The sequence below is a fragment of the Pteropus alecto genome, unplaced genomic scaffold, assembly GCF_000325575.1.
Source record: "Pteropus alecto unplaced genomic scaffold, ASM32557v1 scaffold20, whole genome shotgun sequence".
Lineage (NCBI taxonomy): Eukaryota > Metazoa > Chordata > Mammalia > Chiroptera > Pteropodidae > Pteropus > Pteropus alecto.
Genome location: NW_006436298.1, coordinates 23258826 through 23276167, shown reverse-complemented (window position 1 = coordinate 23276167; position 17342 = coordinate 23258826). Strand labels below are relative to the sequence as shown.

General features: G+C 44.4%; 1 long non-coding RNA gene and 1 pseudogene across 2 annotated transcripts in view; one reads left to right on the top strand and one right to left on the bottom strand.

Moving 5' to 3' along the window:
- Nucleotides 1-17342, top strand: part of LOC102886911 — a 29483-nt gene continuing 12141 nt past the window's right edge. For both annotated transcript variants that reach the window (XR_003046721.1, XR_003046722.1), the window contains exons 1-2: nt 1-94; nt 11213-11324. This is a non-coding gene — a long non-coding RNA (uncharacterized LOC102886911). The remainder of the gene's footprint in view (nt 95-11212; nt 11325-17342) is intronic.
- Nucleotides 14333-14451, bottom strand: LOC112480785 (annotated as a pseudogene).

Genomic DNA, 17342 nt, shown 5'->3' with positions numbered 1-17342 from the left:
AAGAGCGTAAAAGTTTGTCTCAGCTCCAGCACCCCGAGCATCAACACGCCCTCAGGTAAAGGTGGGAGTAAATGGCCAAGCTGTATTGACAGAGGTAGGGTTTGTTTTTTAATACTCGTTCTCACTTTAAATTCACCAGGGAGGGGTTTGGGAAGCGCTGCGTGTTTGGGGAGCGTTTTGCGCTTCCCGGTCTCTCCAGCCTACAAGTCGAGAGTTGGCGACCGCTTAGAGAGGAGCGAAGATTTTAAACAGCAGAATAAAGGCTTTTCCGTGCCTGCCCCACAGCCCCTCCAGCTCGAATAATGGAGAGACAGTCAATGCACTCTGCAAGCGGCGGCCCATTGTAAGCAGCTGATGGAGAGGAGGCGACTGGGGCCAGCATGGGCTCCTTGCCTTCGCCCTCTCCCCAAATAAACGCGCTCATGTCTGCTGGTCAGTTAAAAGGTGAAACGAACACGACAAAGAAAAAAAGGAAAGAAAAAGAACAAGACAAGCTTTCTATATATACAATCTAAATTTTACTCCCCATACAGTAGAGAGACAGGCAGTGGAGGGCAGAGGAAACAGGCAGAGAGGGAGACAGGGAGAAGGAAAGAGAACAAGGAGAGACGGAGCCAGTGGAAGAAGAGGCAAGAGCGAGCGCCAGGGAACTGAAGGTCCGCTGGACGTCGGGTCCTGGGGCCCAGCCGCCCTCGGACCTTGGACCGTGAGTCGTGGGCACCGGAAGCGAGACTCTGTCAAATCCTGCCCTACCAGGCAAGTAACTCAATGATTATCGTTTCTTTTGAGCTCGGGGTTGGAAACGCGGACAGGCCGAGAGGCAGCCTTGGCTTGTCGCATGGCCTCTGTAGGCCAGGGCCGGAGTCCGGGCAGCGAGGGAGGGACCAGGAGAACTTTCCGCAAGGCCTGCTCCGGAGATGCCCTCAACGGGCCTCTGTCCTGCCGCGCAGAAGCAGGGATCACGGCCGCCACGCCACCCTGGAGCTGAGGATCGTGACAGCCTAGCATTAATACAAATTCAAAACAGGTCTCCCCATCCCCCATCCTCTACCTCCACTCTCATCCGCGGGAAACGGCTACGGGGCCTCCCGCGCGGGGCCAGAGGACAGGGGAAGGCGGAACCGCAGTTTTAGCCCCCATGCCGCTGCCCCCGCTGGTGCCGAGCCAGAGCCACCGTGGAGCCGGCTGCGAGTCTGGCGGGGTTGACCCTGTTGCCCGCGCCTTGCCTTGCGCGGCTAGGGCCTGGCGAGCTTAACTCCTGCCGCCCACCTGCGGGCGCCGTTAGTAACGGAATCCCCTAACGTAAAGCGATCGATGGCTGCCTGTTTGATGTGGGCGACAGTGTCAGCGGATTAAAAGGGACACCAAGCCGCTCTCCCCAGCGGAGACCCGCAGCGGCGGCGGCGGCGGTGAGAAAGCCCTAGATCCGCAGTCCCACAGCCCAGCCAGACTGTAGCAAGAGGGCTGGGGGCGGGGAAGGGGGGGTCACCTCCGAAGGGTGGGGACCGAGGGGGTGTGTGTGAAAAGAATAGCCTGAATTAAAACCAACGACAGTGCTTTCTACTGCGCTGGGCAGGGGCGCGCGTTTGCGTCAGAGGGCGCGCAGGGCGGGCGCGGGGGCGGGGGAGCCGACGCCGGGGGCCGCGCCCGGGGGCTGGGTGGGCGCGGGAATGAGCCAGCCAAACAGGGTTGGCCTCGGTCTGGCCTTGCAGGCTGAGGACAAGGCATGGCGGGAGGACGAGCTGAAACTCCCCGCGAGCGGCGTCGCCCACTCGCTCTCACTGGGGGTTCTTCCTGCCAGCCCCCACACTGAGCTTCTAAACTTGGAAGAGGTTTCTGAGATCCGGCGTGACCCTGAGGTTGGGGAGAAGCTGGGCCTTCAGAGGTGCCTCAGACTAAGCTGCCCACTCCCCGGAAGGAAGGGAAGGAGGGATGCAGCTCCGGGCCCTAGTACCGGAGAGAGGGGGTCTGCAGGGGCTTTAATGGTGGTGCCCAGAGCAATGGAAACCCTCGGCTTTTCCAAGCAGGGTAACAGATCGTGCTCCTGCAGGGCATATGCTTCAACTGTCTGTCGCAAAGGGGGCGGGAGGAACCGAAGCTTTTCGAGGAGAGGCGCTGTCACCTTCTGCGACTTATGCAGCCCAAGTGGCACTAACGGTTCCGTTTCTCTTATGGACCCTGTGCTCCACGACCGCGTTTGCACACCCGCAGAGCGCCTCCACTGGTGCTCCCAGCCCCACCAGCAAAATGGCTTCCGTAGAGAGACTGAGGGGTCCTGGGGACTCCTGGGGAGCTCTGGCTTTCTCTCTACAAAACTGTTTGTTACTGGTTCACCTTGGCACATTCGTCCTGGGCCTGATGCTCCCCATGTTCAACCAGGAGAAAACAATAGTGTCGTGAGGTAGGGCACCTAATAGAAAAGTGATCATATTTTGCAGAAGAACGTAGATCTCCAAATTGTGCAATTCCACACATGTATCCAGGCATGCAAAATCAGAAAGCGCAGTTGGAATTTTCTTCCACCTTTCATTCATTCTCTCTTCTCCAGATCTCTCTCTCTCTCTCCCTTCTCTCCCAAGTCCTTTGCCCCCGGACCTTTAACTGAACTGAGTCTGAGCTTGTGGATGTAGCTGTTGGACTCAGACGCCTTGTGGCCCTTGTCTCAGCAACCTACTTGAGACCACCAGCCCTGTGGCCATATATATTTGGCCCTCTCCAAGGTCTCTCTCTTTCTTGGAGAGGCCAGTGTAGAGACCAGAAAAACCTCGCCAGGGTCTGGACTCCTAGGCCTCCCTTCTCAAGTCTTCCTCTGCCATCCTGTTTTCCACAGGCCAGTTCAGTGCACAAAGTTTCTAGTGTGGTTCTCCCAAGAGATGATGAGACGGTACCACTCCCTTGGGGAGACGAATCAGACTATAAGTTTACAATACTTCTTTCCGGTAGCTAGCATCATGGTTCAGCCTTAATCACTTTTTAAAAGACCTTTTACACAAAACTTGATGTCTCCTAGCTGGACAGCCAGTAAAGGGTTGTGACCTGGTGGGAGAAGGAGAGAAGCAGAGATCTGTGGCTGCACATACAGCATTGATTTGCATTCCAGGCCCCAGAGTCCAGATCTAAGCAGACTTTCCAGCTGATTACCACCGCCCCCCCCCAATATCTTTATTTTGACAAAGGCTAAATCATTCTTCACTAATCCTATGACCTCTTTGATATCGGTATTTTGCTTTCCCCAAACTCATTGAATCATTCATTTTGGCATTTTGGTAAATTACACTGAACAAAGGTGGCCTTGTAAAAATATTTCTAAATATGGTTCAAGATCCCTGAGATCCTACAAATGACCAGATATGTATAGAAAATTCTCTCCCCATACCTCTTCTCTACTTCTAAATCGTTAAAAATGGTATTATTCTGTTTAGAGAGACCACAGAACAGAAATAACTCTGTTTTATCAAGCCCATCTGGAGAGATGAACATGCCTGCAATCATTGGGAAAAAGGTCAATTCTTCTGATCTTACTGCAGACCTTTCCCAAAGAGCTTATTTTAAAGGTGCCGAATCAATTAGTCTCCCTTGGCATGAGATTAAAGCTGGGAAGAACGCAGTTGAAGATGTATTTAAAATGGTCTTGCATAGATATTTTGCAGAAAAGGGAAGAGACCCACTTTTTTTATGTTTTGTGCTTATTACAAAACAACAAAACAAAACAAACAAATAAAAACCTGGCCTATGTCGGAAACCCCTCTCTCAAGATTTAACTCAGTCTGTATTGCGGCTTCCTAGCTGTAAAAAGTTCTGTCTTGACAACATGAAAACGGTGGAAAGGCCAAGTTGAGAGTCGGCTTCTGCTGGACTGCCTGCTCTTAGCTTGTGCATGTATTTGAATCATGGATCCAGCAGGCTCAAGTACTATCACTTTGGTAGCCTGGGCATTTCTTCTTGTCACTTTTAGGTCAAAAAGTTCAGAGATGAGTGCTTTACCTTAGAAAGTGGTTTATTTTTCTATCATGAACTGGCTGGTTAAAGCATGTGTTTTGGAAAAGAGATAAGGGAAGCACTTCTTTCTGTTTGGGCCCCCGGTTAGAGGGCCCAGGAGTAGCCTTGGCAGGATGGCAGGAGAGCAAATGATGACCTTTGGATGCAAATCAAACCTTTTTTAAGAGGAAAAGTGACAATCATTCCTAACACACCAGTGAAGCCAGGGCCAAATATTTACTTTTTGTAAAAATCAAGCCTGAGCTAGCTAAGTGCATTTATGCAAAGAAAGAAGTAACTGGAGACTTCTATATTATAAAATTTCTTTATGTTAAATGTCCAACTTGAGTGAAGAATGACTGCAAGGTTCTCCTTCCCAGGGAAAATGGGCAGGGTTTGGATGAAAAGTTGAGATTTTAAAATGAGTTTGAAGCTTGTTAAAGTACCCTGACAATACAAATCAACGACACTGTATAATCATTTCCCTTAATAATTACCTGTCAGAACACCTATTATTTATATTACAGGATTAGCCCATCAGAAGTGGATCTGATTTGGACATTCATTGATTAAGGACAGCCGAATATGTTTAAATCTTTATTGTCACTTTCTTCACTGCTTATAAAATGAATTAGCGGAAAATTATTGGCTCACAGAGCCAGATCTGTTGGTAACTATGTTCATGCTACGATTGTACTTATTTATCAGAAAGTTGATCTAAATAATAAATCTAACAGTTCCTTCTAAACTGTCAGTGGAAAGATATGTTTATTACAATGTCCTCCATCAGCCTCCATCGGTGAGGAGAGAGGGGGTTAAGGTAAAGTTTAGATGAAAAAGAATGAGCATAGCATGCCACTGATACAAACCACATGGAGCAGTAAGTAATTATGCCCTCTATTATGCTATGTATATTTTATTTACCCATTTCAGAAGTGGATAATAAACGTAGCCCATCTATGGGAGGAGTTAATAAGGTATCCCAAATGCATGCTCTAACAAAACTCTGAGGATAGTTCTGTGTTTTATTGTTAACCGTTTGCATGAAATCTTCTGAAGCTGAAAAGAAAAAGGAAAGGGCTTTTGTGTTAGTTGATCCTAGGCTATTCTAGGGCTCAGGTTGGTGTGAAAGGGACGAGGAGGTCACTTGAAATCTCCTTTTATCTACTCTTATTTTCTCTCTGGATCAGCAACTTTGAATAGACATCTTCTAATCACTCTTAATGGAAAGAAACTATGGGAGCAACGAAAATGCCCCTACTCCAGAAGTGAATACGTGTGTCTGTGGATAGCTAGCTGAGCTTGCATAGGACATCTTTGCACACAAGTGCTTAGAGCTTTTTCAGTGTGCACGGGTGTATATGTAAATGTTTCCCATATATTGGGGAGGGTTGAGTGGGTGGGTTATTTGCTCTTACACGTAGATATGCAAATGCACCCACATTAGGATTCTCTACTAAGTCTAGGTGATGCTTTCCGTGGACTCTTCCTTCAACTTTTTCTTGCTCTCACTCTCTGGGTTGTCGTATTTAAGTCCTGAAAAAAAGCAAATAATTGAGAACATGATGAATAGCCTTTTAGTGAAGACATCTTATTTTAACTGGAAGCCACACTGACAGGAAGATTTCTGTTCAGAGGGTAGAGATTGTGTGGCAGGTGGGAGGTGATGGGGTAAGATGAGACTATTACTTTAAATTTCTCATCAGTATTTTTTCTTTTTGGTCTTTCTTGGAATTAAATTGGTTAAAACACAGTAAGTGGAAAACAAGAATCTGATATTAGGCAATTTAAAAGTTTTTCTTGCTATAGATTCATATTTACAAATCTATGAAGCTGAGCAATTGATTACAATTTGTTTTGAAATTTGAAGTATTTTACTAAGTCTCATATGCTGACTAAAATACCATCAAAGTTGTCTTCCTTAGCCGTTTGTTATATTTACTTAAAAAGGGAGAAATAGCCCTTAGGTTGTTAATGGCTATCCAGAAAATGATATTTGATTTCTAGGACTGTAAACACTGGGCTTTATCTCCTAAGAATTCCCCCCAAACCCCAGCCCCATGTTCTTCTAAGTAAAATTCGCATCGCTCCCAGTGCCTGGGTCACTTAGCTGTAAATTCCTTTAAGGGAATACTTGGTTACCAGGGCTACAAGTTCCCATCTTAACCTGCCAGCTTTCCCACCCCCAGCTCCAGATTTAAGAGACCCTGGGCTGTCAAGTCTGGGACCTTGAGCCCCCTCCCCTCATACTCCTGGCCTGCCAGAGTCCACAGTTCCAAAGTTCGAGGTTGGGTGGGAGAGGATTAATCCCTCTTTAACTCCTCTCCTTCCCGCCCTCCATTCTGAACCCCAACGGATCGTTTCCAGGGGTTTCCTGGTGAATAGGAGCGTAGGAGCTGCCCTGTCCAATAAAGATTAAATTAAGTAGAAGAATCCCAGCCGATGGATATTTGGAAGCTCTGATGGGGCATCAAACCAATGTTTAACACATTTTTTTTCCCACTCAATATGCGCAAATTTTGGACCTGTTCGACTTAACTTTAGAAAGAAGAAAAAAAAAAAGTTAAGGAAAGAAGGAAGGAAAAAAGAAAAAAAAAGCAAAGAAAAAAAGCACAGAGAAACTTGTTTTAAGGGGGTAAGTGACCTTGTTCTTAGAGAGAGGCTGAAGGCAGAAACAGGGCTACTGACCTTCCCCGAATCACTCCAAGCAAGAATTGGAGGCTACCTTTCCCAGCTGAAGGCTCAGAATTTTTCTGTTTGGGCGGGTTTGAATCTATGTTTTTCCCTTAGGGACAGTTTGATGCCTCGAGGTCAGGACTGAGTATGCAGGAAGAAAGGTGTACTCAGAACCCAGTCACCTCTTCTATGCTGACTTAAAAAAAACAAACAAACAAAAAAACAAAAAAACAAAAAAACCCTAAGGTTTTGGTACACTGAGTGGAATAGTTTTCTTTAGTTACTGCCCAGAAGGAAAAACAATGGCTTTCTCTGTCAGCAGTATTTAGGAGCTGGACATTGACCTTGAAGCTGAGGCACTCCTTCCTCTTGGGAACCATCCTGGCCCTCGAATATCCCACCTGCTCCTCTAATCCCAGGGCATAATCTGGAGGGGCAAAAGGCAAGTCCCTTTGTGGAAATGGCTCGTCAGTGCAAATACAAGACTGAATAAATTAACCTCAAACCAGCTAGTTGGGGTGTAGTAGTTTAGCAGGACTAATTGCAGACAATGGAGCTGAAATGACTTTTCCAATTAGCTGCTGGTTGGAGTTTAGTTGGAGGAACTGTCAGCTCCAACGATGGGTAATTGCTTTATTGCTCACAAAACTATCATCTATTTAGAACATATGTGCTAATTACTCTGGATGGGCGTCGAAAAAGAGACCATAAATCTAATAGCACTTAAAAAAGTCTGTGGTGCTTGTAAGCAACCCCAGTCCCTTGCACATTCTTTACTGCCCAGGTTGGCGTGATGGATGGCTGTCTTTCAGAAAGGCTAAGGTTTGGACTGGAGGCACTGACGGGATGCTCTGGTCAAATCGCCTGTGCAGGAAAGCCAGCGGCTGGCGCATGCTGTGCCCAGGCGATAAATCACTGTCATCAAAACCAGCCCCCTCTTTAGCCGCGCACTTTTTTTTTTTTTCATTTTCGCAAAAGATTACTTCAGAAATCTTTTAATTGGATTATGCTGGGAAATTAATCTCCTTTAGCCTTGGCTAAATTTGTGGCCACTGTCGGGAGAAAAGCCCTGTAACTGCAGCGAGGGCCACGTCCCCTTGCTCCCTCCCCTCTCACAGTTCTCCAAGGTCTCCTAGCTGAGTGCAACAGCCGTGCCCCAAGTCTTCGGGAGTGATGGGGGTGAGAGAGAACGGAAAGACACATCTGGGCGAAAGGCCGCGGCGGTCTCTAGTGGATCCCCTTTGTCTTAAACGCCACGTTTCTGTCCCCGGTTCCCTAGCTCTATATCCAGCACCCCACAGTACAGAGCCTTCCTCCACAAGAGGTTCTCGGGTTCTGGGGGCCAGGTACCAGGGAAGGAGAAGGCTGGAGGGGCGGGAAGAGGAAGAGGGGTGTGTCGGTGGAGGGCTGCCAGAAAAAAATCACGACTGTGCCCTCTTCTCCCCCTCACTCCCCTCTCGGCCACCCCCCCCACCCCTGCCACACTTCTGGGTCACTGGCGGGGAGCTGGGGCTTTGCGAACACTCTCCACTCTGCGCAAAAACGCACGACTCGTTCTAGGCGTTTTCCCTGGCACAACTCTGGAAATACTTCCCCTTGACGTACACAGTTCTTGAGATCCGAGAGCTGGGGCTCTCCTCACTCTTCTGGGTTCCTGGAGCACCAGCGGTATCCAGCGGGAACCTCCCTTCCAGCTCCGCGGCCCCGAGTCCTCAGCCTGGTCCTTCGCGGCTGCGGCAGTTGCGGAAGCTGCGGGTCGGGTCCCGCCCGCCGCTTCTCTCAGCGGGAGATGACAACATCTGCCTGAAACGGGATATCTACTTTTGCAGCTCAATTTAGCTCTTAATAGCAGCCCTCTGAGGTGTGGTTAATTGATGGGGATAAAGGCGTAATGACTTGACGGGGAGACGGCAATGATCCTTTGATATACTTTTAAAAAGAACACCAACCACCCCAAACACTGCGAGTCATTGCTCGGTGGGAGGATAGGAGGAGGATCTGGAGGCAGGGAAAGCTGCGCTTCTGCGGGGCCGGGGAACCCTAGAGTCACCGGGGCGTGCAGCTCCGGCTAGCAGGGGGTTGTCGCGTGGTAGCGGAGAGCGGGGCGGTAAGAGGACCTGAGCGAGCTCGGGACAACAGGTGACCCGGACTGAATGGTGGGGAGGAGCCCCGAGCCAGGGAGAACGCCGCCCTTCCCAGGGCTCTGTCACTCTATCAGCCCTTCTCTTGCGCCGACCTGGGTCTCCACACAACAGGCGCCTCGGTCTTCCCTCCCTCCTGGGCCAGAGGGTGAGCGAAATGGTCAAGTGGCCGAGCTCGGCGGCAACTCGCGGGGTTCCACTGACAGGACAACCTCAGAGGAACTCCAGCGCCAGGAGGGGCACGCACCATTGTGTGTGTGTGTGTGTGTGTGTGTGTGTGTGTGTGTGTGTGTGTGTTTCCGAAACTGAGCTAGAGACCAGGAGCCCTGAGCAGGTGATCGTAATTTTGCCGGTCACCCCAGAGCTCTGGGGCAGGGCGTCCTGGGATTTACCCGTGCTGGAGCGGGGTCCCACCTCTGCTCAGAGCAGCCCTGCGCACCACCCACCCAGACTTCCGTCCACTAGTTATCAGCACCTTCCCTTTCTCTTGCCTCATTTCTCTTTGCTCAGTTCTAGTTTGGTCTCCAGAGGGTCAAAGGACTGTATTACAACACGCAAGCCCCCAACTTACGGTCACACAAGCACTAAAATGAAAAAAAAAAAAAATTCAGATCGCCGTTTCTGTTTGTAAAGGGGAACCTCCTGCAGGCACGGGCAGTGGTGTCCCTGACCGTTTTTGCGAGTGTTCTGTTTTACACTTTAGAGGATAGACTTAATGCTTCAGGTTTGAGCTCCTTCTGGAAACGAAAGGAGAAATAATTCCAATCACTGTCCATATTTTATTGTATTGAGAGATACAGGTGTTTCGGCTGCTGTTATTCTCTGCCCTCGTCCCTGAGTCCACCTAACAGGGATGAAAGAGTCCCAAGAAACTTAATTTCCCCAAACCCTTTTGCGGAGAAAGCGTACGTTATCACAGGACGAAGCTCTGGGGTCAAGGACTTGAAGAAATGCAATTAAGAGGCCCAACTGGCAGAGTCAGTCCGTCTCGATGTGGTTTTGTCCTTCCACCCTCACCGTCTAACCTCATCTAGTGTGGTTCTGCCCTCTGTGAAGTCTAGGAATCAGGACTCACTGTCGCTTAGCCGTGGAGCCCTCTGACTCCTTCGCAGCCCCAGCCAGGGAGGACTCCAAGGCCGTGGTCGCGTCCTGGGGCGCCTCAGTCACTGACAGGGACCCGGGTCCAGGTCCATGCTCTGGTGCGCGACTCCCGTTCAGGAGTTCCCAGCCCGGGATGAAGTCCATGACCTGGCAGCAGGTTCCCGAGGCTTTGCTGAAGGCCTGCCACCTTCCGGTCCCGGGGTCCTGAGATGCCTTTGACAGACACTTGTTAGCCTAAGCCCTTGGATGAGCGTGGTCCTCCATGCTGCGGGCCCCGGGGGCCGCCAAGAGGCACCTTTTCTCCTTACTCTCGTGACATTCCTCCGGACATTCCTCACCCCACAAGGACGCGCTCTTGCGACAGAATTCTGCACGCCGTGAGTCAGGGGCTCTTGTAGGGGCCCTTGTAGGGGCCCCGGGGCCCTTCCCACTCCTTCCCTCGAGGCCTGAAAACTGCGGCCTGCGCGCGACGCCCGCGGGAGCAGCTCCCGGAAGCGAGGCCCACATCCGGGCACGAAGCCTCGCTGCCGGGGTTGGCTCGCGGGCTCTCGGCTCAAGTGTGGCGCCCGCGCAGTGAGGGGTCGGGCTGCGGGATCGTCGCGCCGGGACCTCGTCGGCCTGCAGGAGCCGTGCTCTCGCTGGCGCTGAAGGCCCACACCCTGCGAGGAACCAGAGTGACAAAGTCCCGGGCCTGCTCCCGGAAAGATTCAAGAAAGAAGCCAGGCCCGACCGGGGGGTGGCGCACGTTCCCCGAACCCCGGGGCCTCGCCCTCGGTCGGCGCTGGCAGTTTGTGTAGGAGGTGTAAACTTCTTTGGAATTGGCGGGGAGGGAGTGTGAGCCGGCCTCCGCCCGACATTGTAAAGCTCAGAGACCCACCGTCGAAAGAGAATCTTTTGTGCGTCTTCCTCAGTACGCCTCTCTCCCCTCTCTGGCTAGAACGCCCTGAGCCTTGCTCTCTCCGGGGCTGCCTACCAGTTTGCCCTGCCTTGGGCAGCTAGCTCGTCCCCTTCAGGTCTGTTGGGCCAAGTGGGGTCTGGAGCAAGGCTTGAGGCAAGGCTGGGAAACCTCAAACCTCCTAAGGAGGAGGTTAGTCTTAAGAAGCTGGAAAGTAAGTGAGCTGACTCTGTGGCTTTACGCATTTTTGAAAACATCCATCTACAGAGCGGGAACAACACAGAAACTGCTGTGTAGTTAATAAAAAATATTTTGGGAGACCATATCTGAAGAGTTTTCCTAGAGATTGTTTTATAATATCTCAAATTAGAGAGTTGGTATGTATCTTGCCACCAGTAGACTGAATCCTATCTTCCTTCAGACAGGGACTGGGAAACGGAAATAGCACCGCCTTCCAGCCAAACTTGTGAGGACTGATTGCAGTAGAACTGGTGTTCCAGATGTTGCACTAGAGGCGCTGCAAGTGTGAGCAGGTAATGTGGAGAAGAGTGACATTGTTAACAGAAAGCATCTAATTAACAATGACTTCATTTGATTGGAAGGATGAAAAAGCCTTTTTAAATCAATCCAGATTCACTGGCCTAAGCTCAGCCAATTTATGAATATGGAGCCTGACTCGGGTCTGCTTTCTTTCAAAGATGTCATCTTAGGGGTAATAGCATAGGTGAAGTCATTTGGTTACACTGTGGAAACTTTTATAGTGCCTTCCTTGGGAATTTAATTCAGTGCTTCTTCATTTTATTAGGAACAGACTGACTCCATCAACTGTGCTCTCCCTGTTTAGAGGCAGGACTGCTTGAAGCAATTAGGTTCACCAATTAGCATAGTTTTACTGACCCCAGCAGCAGCACTGCTTCTTAGATTATCCATTTCTTCAAAGTCAGTGAAAAGCTGGAACACAACATGCTTCCCAGGTGTCCAGGTTGGGGAAGTAATCCTACAAGCAGAGTAGCCCAGCAGCAAGCTTTCTTACAGTACCCAAGTGTTTGTTTCAGCAAATTCAGGTGGATTTTTTCCTCCCTTTTCCTGATCCTGGATCCTATAATACTTCCTTATTTTGATATAGCCTTTAAAGCCTCTCTCCTTCGGTTGTATTTTGGCAGAAGTGCTTTTGAGTAAGTGAATTTTCTCCCTTTTCTGTCTGTCTGCATACTAATGATGCCATGGGCGGTGTTTTGAAGATGTACCTACAGGACTTTGCTGCAGTCTCTTTATTGTCACCTCAATCAGTTGCTGGCCAACATCTTTAGTAAAAGGAAATGTTTGGAGCCCAAAGCAGTCTGGGAAAAAACGGGCCTTGCTTTTGCCACTGTCATGGGTAGTGAAGAGATTACATTTATATAGCTATTGTCTCCCTCTCTCTCTTCCCTAAAATATATATTTCTCAGTAAGATTTCACTAGATTAAACTGCTGACATTTCATCAGTAGTAGCAACAATGTAATATCCCTAACCTTATTAAATCAATAAATACTAGATCCATGCATTGAATTAAAAATGCATCAGCATAGCCACGAATTGTAATCATATGGCCATGGACTTTGGAATCGACAATGCCACTCAAAAATTGACTAGTTAGCATTTATTTAACCTTCTTTTTCTGTTCTGGATCTGTGATTAGATATTTGAAGTTTTAAGATTTCAAGGACCATTGTGACAGATTTCGTTTATTTCTTTCACTAATTTTTCATATTTAACTATGAAAATGATGCGTGCATTTAACAGAAGTAATACACTGTGACTTTATTGTTCTCGTCATTAGTTTTCATCTAAGGAATATACTTCCACTCAGAATACATTACTGTAGTAAGACATATTCAGGCACGTGAATTTCTACATAAGCATGAATAAATTTAGATGCATATGTTTTTGTATATGTATAAATATACTCGGTGTGAATATATTGCTTATAAGTTTATTTTTGAAAAAGAAATCACATTTAAATTTGTCTTTTAGCACTGTCAACTATATTATAAGTCAAACAACTATTTATCATTTTAAAACAAGTTGTTTATTTATAATTTGATTTGCTTGTTGAAATTTATTCCACGAGAGATGAAATTAAAAATTTTCAAGTCTTTAAACTTAACACAATACTTAGGAAGTTACACATATCTTAAACAGTTACATTTTATGTGTGAAAAAATATCTTGAATATGGTTTACCAGGAATTGGTCAGTTCTACATTAGTAGATAAATTTACAGTTAGTCCCTACTGAAAACAGGGAATGTATTTAATACTTGGAAGTTTAATGGAAAAAGTAATATTTTTCTAGCCAGATATTTGTTCATACTGAAAATGATGCTAACTATTTAAAAACATTCATCCCCTATTGATGTCAGCCAGCATATATGGTACTGAATTCTGAAGATATAGTTGTTGGGCCTTGGGTTTACTGCACTATGAAAGAAAAAAATCTTCATTTGACGAAATAGGCAATCAACAAATCTATTCTCTTTAAATAAACTGATTCCTCAGTATTTTCCCAGTGTTGGTGTAAGTTGTTGTCTGTGATGTCCCCCAGGGCTCTTTCTTCTGCTCTCTGATTTGGTATATAAAAGCAGCTCTGAATGATGGATTACTGTGTCATTGTAGCCTGCAAAGGATTAATTTGTTTCATTGATTTCTCTTTAGGCAGATTGCCAGAATTTGCTGCTTCCCACCTTTCCTTAAGACTTCTAGAAGTAATAGACAGTAATAGCGTAAGACAAATCAGCTCCTTCTTGTAAAAATACAATCATGAAAGTAGGAGTCCTACAAAAGCTATGTCAAATTTTTTATTGGCATACTGGGAGAGCAATTAATAGTCTACTTTATTTGCTTTAGAAATATTTTTAATTGAAAAATTTCCTTGACATGGTGACTTAAAACACATCGTATTAATAGCTTTTAACTAAGCATTTATAATGTTTGTCCCATAAACATTTTCTCTAATTTGTAAGGATGTTGTTTAACCCAGGAAAAATAATGTGTTTATGTAATTGACAAATACTTTTCTTTCTATGCCAGATTTTAGGATCAAATAACATGTCAATGTAACTTTAAGTCAATTTACCTAAAATATTTATAGGATTATTTGACCCAAAGAATTTTTAGAAACTTTGGACAAGGACAGAGAGTATTAGAGCATAGAAATGGAATTGTTTAACTGTTTAAAGAAAAGATAACTTTTTCTGATTAAAAAAGTAGTATCTGCTCATAACAGAGAATTTTCAAAAGTTAAAAATGACATTTTGTGTATTTTCTCTAAGCCTTTCTTCAAGCATTTATGTTATCTATATATCATATATTTATAAATATATAATATATAAGATTAGTGTGCTTTTTTCAATTGGCATTATACAATGAAAATTTTACTATATAATTAAAATTATTATTAAAGTCATTTATATTGACTATAATGGTTTAACATATATATTTTTATTTTGTTTTATTTTTATTTTATTTATTTATTTTTTATATTTTTTTTATTATTTTTTTATGCCTACAGCACCTGGTCTTCCTAGGTGGTCTCCCATCCAAATACTAACCAGGCCCAACCCTGCTTAGCTTCTTAGTTCAGATGAGATCGGGTGTATTCACTGCAGCATGGTCATAGACTAACATATGTAATTTAATCATTATTCTGCTATTCTGCTATTTTCCATTATTATAAATAAAGTTATGATGAATAGCATTTTAAATAAATCTTAATCATTCCCCTGGTTATTTTCTTATGCTGTATTATTAGAATAGAAATTTCTTGGACTGAGGGTACAGACTGTTTTTTAAGGTATTTGATATTGATTGTCAAATTGTTTTCCAGAAACGTTCTTCCAGTTTATACTGGTACTGTTTAAAAAAAAATTTCTCTGGAGAGGCAGCATTCTAATTCATGTTACATGAGCAAATAAAACAGAACAACAGTCTTTTCCTTGTGTTCTGAAAGCAGTGGTAGCATTTTGCATATACTTAGTCTCTCAGAAGTATTTTCCCAACTGCAGATGTGAAATAGGCTGGTTATACACATCTATTTGTTTCCCTTCTGTAGTGCTGAAAATTATATTGATTTAACGATCTCAAGTTACACTTTTTATGCAATTAGTTGTGTAGTAAAAACTAATATTGTCATGTGCTAATGTCTTTTTTCCTCTATTGTGCTATAGTAGTAGTCCATGCAATATCAGCAAGTTTATGCTTTTCCTGTGCTTTGCTGAAAGGAAAAAGAAACATCTGTTTCCATTATATATCTGCATCATAATGATAACAATTAAATAGCTATTATAGAAGTATACAGTAAATATTTGCTGAATGACCTATACTTTCCTGTTGGAAAATTTCAGAGATTTCAGAGGCACTTAGTTTTTACAGGTAGTTTCCATGTAGACCTTTAGAAAGACCTTTGCTTACTTTAGGTAAATCACCGCAGTTCCTTTTGTCTCAGTAAAAACAAACAAAAAAACAAACAAACAAAACCCCCTGATGATTGAATACTAGGCTCTCAGATATGATCTGACTATATTGTTTAGAGTACAAAATATTAGATATCTCTCAGTATTCTTAAATAGGTTAATCATGGTACTAATAATACAGTTCATTTTGTGTTTTGTGTCATTTTGTGTCATTTCTTATATTTAACTAAGCTGGCAGATTGGAGATGTTTTACACACACACACACACGCACACATATCTCCTATTTCACTCTCTTTTGTCTTATGTTAGGGGACATAGTAGTGATATTTACCTTTCAAGCTCAGCTAGAGAATGAAACCACACACTATTTCCATTGACCTTTAAAATTCCAGAGGAATGTTTTGGTTAAAGATGTTTTGGCGGTTACTTAAAAAAAAAAATGATTAGGAAGTATTTCGGACAAAAAAATTGTGTGTGTGTGTGTGTGTTTGTATCTCCATGTGCTCCAGACTCAATTTGAGAAATAAAATATTATCAGTACAATTGAAGCTCTTCCTGAAGAGGTAATCATCATCCTAAATTCGATGATTATGATCTTTTTTGCCTTGTACTTACATTTTTTAATATGGTCTAAAAATTTGACAAGTTATTTGTCCTTTTAGATGACTGGGCATGTTTCTCCGTTTCACTGTCCTCATCTGTGAAGTTGGGGGTAGGTCTATATGTTTACTGATGGCCTTCTAGCCAGAATTTAAAAAGTTTTTTGATTACCTCTTGTTTTCCATATGAAACAAAATAAAACATGACAAACATAAGACAGAACCCCAGAGAGGTTAAGTAACTTGCCCAAAACCATATAGTAAATCACAGAGCTGGGAATAAAACTCAAGTTTTTCTGACTTCTAGTCAAGCACTCTTTTCTTCAGTCCACATTGCCTGTCATCTTTTGGGTACTAGCTACTGACTGTTGCTCTAGACTGTGATTAAAGGCTATCCCCAGGCTTGTATGATTTTGTGATTGTGGATGCAGGAAAGGTTTTTCTTTTAGAATATCTTTTCTGTGGGGAGAAACATTGGAGCCATATCAGCCCGAAAGTTACTTTTAGAAGAACAAGATGTGTCCTGTAGAGCCTGTGATTTCCTTCTGTATTTTCTGGACTTCCTTGAAAAGAATGTTAGTTTGGATATAATGAGGCTTTCAATAGACATCTTACCTTGCAGTTAATTTTCCGATCTCTTCATGGTAACTGGACTAGGAAAATAGGGATGGGCACAAACATAAGTGTCTCTTTATGCATACATGTATCTAAATTGTGATATATTTTGGCAGTCAGGACTTCTTCCTTTTTTATGTGGCTTATACTATGGTCAAATCATTAACCACTTTCTATTTGAAAATGAGTTTGTTTCTTGTTTCTATTCAGCAGCCAACTTACCAGAGCACTAAAGTGAAAGTAACACAGATAGAATAATGTGGAAGCACATTTAAAAAATGTCTTTGGAGAAAAACTCCATTCTAAAAATGGCAACTTAGAATTACGTGCATGTACCCTCTCTTTCAGGTTTTTACTTTAACAAAACTCATTCATTCTTATTGAGATGTGTAAGCTTACGTCATAATATTCACGGTGCTATGTCTCTTCTATGAAAAAATAGCAATGTAAATAGAGGTGGAGTTATATACCTTATTATAAAATCATTCCCCCCTAAATATGTTGCTTCGAGACCAAACATTGGTTTAAAAAATTATTCACTTCCTTCTGTAAATACGTGGAAACTTATAATCATTCTTTTTACGGCAGACGAAGCTACTAGTAATACCTTTGTCAATGCTATAAATATTCTCAAAGTAGTTGTGTTTTAACATGCAAACCAGATATCACATATTTTTTTCTGATTATTTAAGGTCAATTATCTTATGTGTTCAGCAGCTTCTAGTAGAATAATTTCCCTAGCATATTATGTTGGGGAGGAGAGACCCCTTGTTATCAAGTACCAGCATTTAGGTACCTCTTTTGTTTAGTCTAAACTATTCCTTTATTTGCTCACACTAAGTATGATTTCTTTCATTTCTATAGCATTTCTATCTAGTGGAGGGA